At 45.8% G+C, this 8,769-nt stretch overlaps 1 pseudogene; it reads left to right on the top strand.

The window, feature by feature from the left end:
* The window catches only part of LOC102491663 (26S proteasome non-ATPase regulatory subunit 7-like), a 20,838-nt pseudogene that overhangs the window by 8,167 nt on the left and 3,902 nt on the right, over positions 1-8,769 (top strand).

Here is an 8,769-nt window from a genome sequence, read left to right as displayed (position 1 = left end):
CCCTGGGGGGTGATTTCTCGCTTTCTGTCTCTCTGTCTCTCTCTGTCTGTCTGGTGAGCTCATGCGCCCTATAGCAAAAAAACCTCTCAAAAAAAAAAAAAAGTAAAACTAATGTCTAAAACGCTCAATTAAAAGCAGCTCCCTGTCTCTGTGAAGCTGACTTGCTAGGGGGTACTTGTGACCTTCTTCCTCCAGAGTCCCAGCATGTCAGCCCTCCTTGGGGAGCCATTCTCAGGCTCCATAATGGAGGTGAGGCCAGTAGAAGCCTTGGCTTCTGGATGGAGGCGTTCCAGAAGGACTACACAATCTAGCCATCCATTCTGCACCATCGCCATGCTGAGCCGCTGCTCACAGGGCCTGCTCACAGGGCCTGAGTGTGGGCATGGACTGAGACCTGCACAGTCCAGGGCACCCTGCCCCTTGCTCATGAGATCAGTCCATTGCTGCGGCTGTCGGCGTAAAGGCCTGCTCTTTGGGCTGAGGTGGAGGGTCACACACTGGTGACAGAAGACTGGAGGAGTTGCTGCCCACTTCTGTTACCAGGCGGGAGAGAGGCTCGACGCTGAGCAGAATCAGAGAGAACCCAAGCTGAGAGAGAGAAGAAAGAAAGAGATCAGAAGTCTGGTCCATTTCTCAGGCCCACAAACTCGTAAATCCCCATTTCCTATCAGGCTAATTTGAGCTGGATTTCTGCAGCTGAAAGATTCTTTGACACATACAGGGAGCTGGGGGAGGTAATACGAGAGGAATCGGCTTTCTGGGTCTTTTTCTCCTCCTCATTACTGCACAAGAAAGCCTGCACATTTATGCAAGGCCACCAGGAGCATTCCACCCGCTTCTTCCCTCCCTTTAATCTGTTGGATCTATGGGTGTACATTTCCCCTGCTCCAGGGTACTGAGTCCCCTCTCTTTCTTTCTTTTTTTTTCCTTCCTTCCTTCCTTTCTTTCTTTTCTTTTTTTTTTTTCTTTGAGAGGTCCTTGTTATAGAGCATCTGTGCTCACAGAGAGACAGAAAGTGAGGAATCACCCCCCAGCACAGATGGCCATGTTGCAATCCCTTCTTCTCCATTGTCCTCTAGGAATTTTAGGCATGCACACATACACACACACACACACACACACACACGCACCTGATGTGATCTTCAAGCTGCTGGGCCTGGGACTTAAAGCACAATTGGCTATGTAGGAGTCCAGTGCCCTACATGCCATTTGCTGGCCTCTATTTTTAAGATTTTAAGGAGAGTGGGCACCAGGGAGGGAAGCTATTCCATGGATAGTGGACACCAGGGAGGGAAGCTATTCCATGGAGAGTGGGCACCGGGTAGGGGAGCTATTCCATGGAGAGTGGGCACCGGGTAAGGGAGCTGTTCCATGGAGAGTGGGCACTGGGGACGGAAGTTGTTCCATGGAGAGTGAGCACCAGGTAGAGAAGCTATTCCATGGAGAGTGGGCACCGGGGACGGAAGTTGTTCCATGGAGAGTGGGCACCACGTAGGGAAGCTATTTCATGGAAAGTGGACACCGAGTAGGGAAGCTGTTCCATGGAGAGTGGGCACCGGGGAGGGAAGCTATTCCATGGAGAGTGGGCACCGGGGAGGGAAGCTATTCCATGGAGAGTGGGCACCGGGGAGGGAAGCTATTCCATGGAGAGTGGGCACCGGGGAGGGAAGCTATTCCATGGAGAGTGGGCACCGGGGAGGGAAGCTATTCCATGGAGAGTGGGCACCGGGGAGGGAAGCTATTCCATGGAGAGTGGGCACCGGGGAGGGAAGCTATTCCATCGGTTAGCGAAGCTGTTCCATGGAGAGTGGGCACCGGTTAGGGAAGCTGTTCCATGGAGAGTGGGCACCAGTTAGGGGAAGCTATCCAGCTCTGGAGATGAGTCCAGCGACATAGCCATTATGCTAACTGCTGGTCCTTAATTCTTCTTTTTTAATAGTCCCCCAAGCCATCACAGATTCTTCTTGTCCAGAAGCATGTCCATTTTGTTCTCCAACTATTTGCAACAAACTCCTCACCATGGGCTGTGTTCATCCAGCTTTTGGGGGGCATCTTCCCCTGATGTATTTTGAATCACATCATGTCCCCTTCTCAGAGCCCACAGTGGTTCATTGTTGTATTGAAAATCCAGTTAGGGCTTTGGACAATGAGGTCTCCTGGTCCCCTGGAAAGCGCCTCTCTTACCCTTGGCTGCTTCTTACCAAGCCCACGCTCGACTTCTCCTCTCCCTGAGCCCAGGCAATCTGCATTCTCATCTCCAGCTCAGGACCCTCTGAAACATAGCAGGCAGTTCCTCACCTGAAAAACCTTCCACTCTTCCAGTCAGATGACAGAGTACTCCTGTGAGGTCTTCTCGCACCAATGCCATCTGGCTCCTTATGTTCTGAAGAGTCTAGCATTCCCTGGGCACATTCATACTTCTTCATACATGTTTAATTGGCTACACGCTTTAACAGACAAACATTATTAGTTCATTTTTCATTTTTTCCCCTACATAATCCTCTAGATTATACATTTCTCAAAGTCATTGGCTCTGTCATTTATTTCTAATTCTTCTTGCATATAGTTTGAATAACAAAAATAATGGTATTAATATTTTAATTTTGCTTCATCGCTTACAAAGGGCCATCACACTTCACATATTATAAATGCTTCACAAGCAACACTTTGAGGTGGAAATGTATGAAGCATGGAAGTTAAGAGTTTAGGGTCTGGATCAGCCAAATCTACTTACAATTCTGACTCTGCAGCTTAATACGGATGTATATCTCAGTTTCCAATCTCTGAACAAGAGATAATGATTGAGCACCCAGGGTTCTTGTAAGATGAAATACATCCAGGTCTGAAAAGTGCTCAGTACCATGTCTGGAATATAACATAGCCCCAGTGAAGACTATCACTGTCATTGTCATTTGGGGTAGTAATTATCTTTTCCAGTCAGATGACAGAATACTCCTGTGAGATCTTCTCAGAAAAAAACTAAGGCCAGGAGAGGTTAAGTCATTTGCTTTAGTACTTGAGACTACCAAGAGGCAGAACAGGACACAGAACAGGCCCTGAGATGCAGGTGAGTATGGATCTCCTGGTAGACCAGAAACCCGTAATGGTTAGAGCATGTCTTTGACTCATTGGGAGGATTTGGGGAATGCTGGAACTTATCCAAAATGCCACAACTGCCCAACTCCAAAAGGGCTTAAAAATGATCAATTTAAGTAACTCATGTGCATTGCTCTGGGAAGAAAGTGAATTCTCCCCATTTCTTATACTTGTAAAAGTTAAAGCACCTTCTGAGAGGTCAAAGGTGTGGGGCAGATGCCTCTGGTACTGGATGTGAACCACTACGGTGACATGAGGGAAGCCACTGGGGCACAGGGAGAGAGACTCCTGCCTTGGGCACTAAAGTAGAGGCTATTCTGTGTTTGATTCTAACTTGCTAGCAAGGTGAAGGAGGGCAATGTCCCCAGAGCAATGTCTCTCAGGGAACTCATCCTTTTGATCAATTAATCTGTCATTTTTCTGTTGTCACAATGCAGAGTAAGAAATGAAGCACCCTACTAACAAAGAAAAATAGTCCCTTTTCTGGAAATAAAAGAGAAGCCCTCACAAGGAAATTCTAATTGAAAAGTTGTACTGTGGGCCTGTGAAGAGTGCTCAGGGCTGGCCACATGATGTGCCAGGGCTGGCCACCTGGACCACCTTCCCAGCATCAGACTCAGGTTCTTTGTCTGCACGGCGGAACCACTGAGTTATTGTGGGGTTAAATGAGGTAATGTCTGTGGCACGCTCGCTATTGCCTCTGACATCTAACAGCATTCACAGTGGACTTTTTGAATTCTGGACTCAGCTCAGAGTTGGTCCTGGCCCAGTGTGCTCAGTGATCTCCATGGAGCTCAGTAAATCCCATTAGAGGCCAAGTCAAGAAGGTGACCTCTGCTGAGCTGCCAACAGCAGTTGACCTTAGGACCCTCCTAGTCTGAACTTCGTACCAGCTTCTGAACACCCATGCCCTGAAGAGCACGTTATTACAATGTCACTTTCTCTTTAAAGCTGATGTATACTACCCAGTCTTAAATCTTATGTGCACAGCTCAGTGACTTTTCACTACACGTACTCCCATGTTACCACTACCCAGACTGCATCATAGAACATCTCCGTTTTGATGGGAGGCTCCTCCTGCCCATTGCTGACAGTACCCCACCACCTTCTAGATGACCACTCTTCTGGCTTCTCTCTCCTCAGGCTTAGTTTGTTTATTCTCTAAAAACTTTCCTCATGTTCGAAGACAAAAAAATAAAAAAAGAAGAAGAAATTCATGTTTTGAAATCATCTTCCACCACCTTCTTAACCTAAGGTTCTTTTGAGATCGGACAAAGAAGCGGGCTGAGAAACCAGACTGGTGAGGGAGCTGGGGGAAGGCGGGGAAAGGGAAGGGTCCTATAACCAGAGGGATAAGAACCCATACAACAGAGAGGTCTTTACCGACTAGAGGGTTGAGCGGGTCGCTGAGAAGTTCTGAGCACTCAGACACTCTGCTCCTCCACTTGATAGGGACAAGGACCGCTGAAACCGACTCTGGTTGCATTGTGGGTAGAAAATCAGTTTTGCCAACTGCCTTCAGACATGAGCACCTACCACCTACCATCATCAGGCCTGAACACAGACCTCCGGGTGAGAAAGTTGACCCTGGGAAGGCGAGGTGTCCATACCCTACAGAGAAAGAGAAGGAGGAAGGAGAAAGAAGACAATTCCAGAAGTATTTCTATAGCCTTCCAGGGTCAAGATTTCCATGCGAGCCTTGAGAATTGCAGTTAGCTTAATTTATTAAGTTTTGCACTCATGATCCTTCTTTCTTCCTTTTTTTTTTTTTTAAGTTTATTTATTTCTTCCATGAGTGAGATAGAAAAAGAGGTGAGAACCCCACTAGGCTCTTTCACCCCACAATCCACCACCAGCTTCAGCCGACCCCAGATCACGGACACGCATGCTCAGTGGACTGAGGGAAGTTTCCAGAGGAGAACGCGGAACCTCGCCTCATGGGTCCGCCTCCTGGCACCTCGCACGATATCTGTGCCATGGACAGTCCCTTGTGATGCATCTGCTGACACTTCCGAGTTCCCTGAACCAGTGGAAGGGAAGGACAGGGAGACCTGTCAGTCCAGGTAGAAGGGAGACATGGCCAGGGACCACAATAAGGGCAGGACAACGGAGCACGACGGTCACCTGGTTCAGGTAGTGAGCTCTCACAGTGAGAGTCCATCAGGAAACACGGCTTCCCTCACTCATTTTCCTTCTCAAACCTGGCCCCTGTGATAGGATGACAGGGAGCTCCTTGTCATCCATAGTCAACCAAGGGATTCTTCTGGGACAGACTTCAGGGCCTCTGGTACCTGGGGGCAGATCTAAGAATTTGGCTTCTAATCTTGGATCTAAATACAACTAGACTCTGTTTATTAAGTATAATTAACATTATGCGAAGGTTCAAGGCCCGGGGGTTGACTGACGCTTTTACTGTAAGTGCCTTCACTTCCTTTCTTCTGACTACAATCACAAAGCTGCAGGAAGTAGTGAGGCAGACTCCCTGGAATTTCTTTTTTGGCTGAATCTCTTTAATGAAAGGCATTTCCAGCCTGCCCAGATATCTGCTTATCTGTTTACAAATTGCACACCTGGACTGCTCTGTCAATGTCCTCTGTATAGTTGAAGCAATAACAACTAAGAAAATTCGAAAAATAAGGCAAAAACTGAAATAATATCCTTAAACTAATTTTAATTTTATTTCTCATTAGAAATAGTTAGCATAGGGGCCAGCAGGTGGTGTAAGGATTAAGGCATTGGATTCCCACACAATTGAGCGTGGTTCAAGTCTTGGACCTGGTGACTTAAAACTCATTCTGGGCATGTGTGCATGCATGCTCAAAATCCCAAGAGGAGAATGGAAAAGAAGGGATTGAAGGCGGACCATCCTCCTAGGAAGTGATTTCTCGCTTTCTGACTGTCTCTCTCTGTTTCTCTGGTGAGTGCATGCACCCGATAGCAAAACTCTCTCTCTCTCTCAAAAATAAATGAACGTTTTTAGCAAGAGCAATCATTCAGTAAACCGTTATTGAATCCATTATGATAATAACAATTTGACAACCTGGGACTAAGGTAAGGCAAAGTAGATCAAATCTTGGTTTTTAAGACCGTCAGAACTGAAAAGTTTTCCTTTCCAAGGAACAACACGGAGACAAAAGAAGGAACGCATCGCTGGCTGGGAATAAGAAATCCTTAGAGTTTATACTTCAGTTTTATTTGCAAATTATGCAAATTTTGTTGAGATTCGTCCAGGACATCTTTATCTTCCTTGATATCTACCAGTTCTTACAAAGTAATCTTGCACAGTTCTTACACTGTTCATATGTTTTTAACGAATGAATCCAAAACCCACGGAAACTCTTTAGAAAATCTTTAAACAGATTAGAAAATTACAGTTCTAACTTTTTGAAGAGTGCTGACATGTGTCACGTTTATACCGTTTGTACCCACAGATGAAAAAATCCAATCCCTTTCCACAGTACTCTTTTCATACACGAATTTCTTTAGAAAGTCTTTCTCACTTGTTAAAATGTCACCTTTACCTCGAGGGGACAGATGAAGTGTGTTTACTTTTTCAAAAATATCTGCTTGGTAACATTTGTCATCATAGGAAAGGTCTGAAAATACAAAACACTTCTTTCTTAAATAAAAACGTGGAACTCTTTTTCAGGCTTGACAAATCAATCCAGAACGTTCCCATAAGACACGCAGTGAACCTGGGTTGCTCAAGATTCTTTCCTGATCTCCTCTGTCTCAGTGGAAAACACTGAGGGCCGAGCTGCGGTAACAGTCAGTCCTGAAATCCACAGACCAGGCACCTGTGGCTGTCAGCACCTCCAGCTCTCAACATGATGGAGGTGTCAGGCCCTCTCACCCCATCTCTGCCTTAGAGACCCGCACTCTGCCGCACGGTGTCTCCAGGCTGTGTGTGATGAGTGACCATCTGACATTCAGACTGACGGTGCCAGTGGCAAGCCACACAATACATTTTTTTGTTTGTTTTTGGATGAAAAATAAATATAGAGAGAAGCTTAAAATGTCCTCATGGCTTGTGCTCCACTTTGGAGATTTGCTTTGCACTTGAGGAAGTTTGACCTTGCGTCCACGTACTTGACTAGTTGTCAGACTTTGGGTGAAATATGTAACCCGTGTGCATAGATGGGTTTCCTCCTCTTCAGTGTAGGGATCGTGACAACTGACCGAGGAGGACTGTCCTGATGATTACATGAGCTGCTGCAGAGGTCACTTAGCATGGTGCCTGGTAGAAGGGAAGCTGACGAATAATGCTTACACTTCAAGGTCCATCAATCAAGTAGCCATTTTAACCAGATTTTGCTAAAGTCTCCCTAGAATAACCCATCCCATTCCTACTCTCTGTCCCATGTCTGACTTTAGACATGGCAAATACATTTCATCTCACCTGTTGGATCCAGTCCAAATAGCTGCTTCGAGCACTGGGTGAAGTAGACTATCGAAATGATGTTCAATGGGGGTGGGGGTGGGGGGGAGAGTGCTGTGATTGATTATCGATGTCTGCCATGAGCATAGGAGGAGGAAACGGTAGCAAGAATCCCAAACACTACTGGCTGTTATCTAATTTCTCTTTGGGGATTAGGAAAGTGCTTTGATTATCCTTGAATAACCAGTCCCTAGCATAGTTTCTATAATATATCAGGCAGTCACATAAGGCTTGTTGAATAAAGCGAAGACATAAACAAATGGCTCTTTCTTGTTTGTCATTACCGTTATCCCCAATTAGCTTGAGAAAACGTATTGTTCTGAATGGAAGAAGGAGATGCTGAAGGCGGTTAGAGCTGTGGAGAAAGGTGAGCTTGAATAGAACCTGGGAAGACATGGGAGAGGGGGACAGAGGTGAAGCTCAGGGGAAAATTTGTGGACACAAACTGACGTCTGCTGAACTGCAAATCATGTTATAACCACAATGACTAGTGTTAATTCTTTGATTTAAGTAGCAAAGTATGCTTTTTAAAATTTTCTTTTGAGATCTTTTTGCTATGGGGCATGTACACTCACTGGAGAGACAGAGACATAAAGTGAGACATTAACCCTTACGGGGTATGGCCACACTGCAATCCCTTCTCCTCTACTTTCCTCCCGAGATTCTGGGCATGCACATGTTCAGGCCTGGTATGAGTTTCAAGCTGCCAAGTCCATGACTTGAACTGTGATCGGCCACATGGGAGTCTAGTATCTTAACCACTCTGCTTCCTGCTGGTCCCCATTGTATGCTCTTAAATCAGTATTTCTTAACAAAAATTTGTTAGGTAAACAAAGATACCAGAGTATTTTCATGACTGCAATAGTCTTAAGTATAGTAAGGGTATCTCTTCAGGGTTCAGTTTTGCTATGTGTGACCTATGAAGGTGTACCCATACTATAAATAAAAGCAGCTGGCTTATATGAAAAACTTGTGGGGCCAGCAGGTGGCATAGTGGTTAGGGCTTTGGACTCCCACATGGCCAATGATGGATTGAACCCTGGATATAGTGGCTTCTAACTCATGCTTGGCATGTGTGCATGGGTGCTCAAAATCCTGAGAAAAGAGTGGAGGAGAAGGGATTGCAGAATGGTCATCCCTTCTGGAAGGTGATTTCTCACTTTCTCTGCCTATCCCTCCAGTGAGCACATACACCCTATAGCATAAAAAGCTCTCTTAAAATAAAAAAAAAAAAA

This window comes from Tupaia chinensis, unplaced genomic scaffold (assembly GCF_000334495.1).
Source record: "Tupaia chinensis unplaced genomic scaffold, TupChi_1.0 Scaffold000102_1, whole genome shotgun sequence".
Lineage (NCBI taxonomy): Eukaryota > Metazoa > Chordata > Mammalia > Scandentia > Tupaiidae > Tupaia > Tupaia belangeri.
Note: the sequence above shows the minus strand (reverse complement) of the source record. Positions and strands in the feature narration are given on the sequence as shown.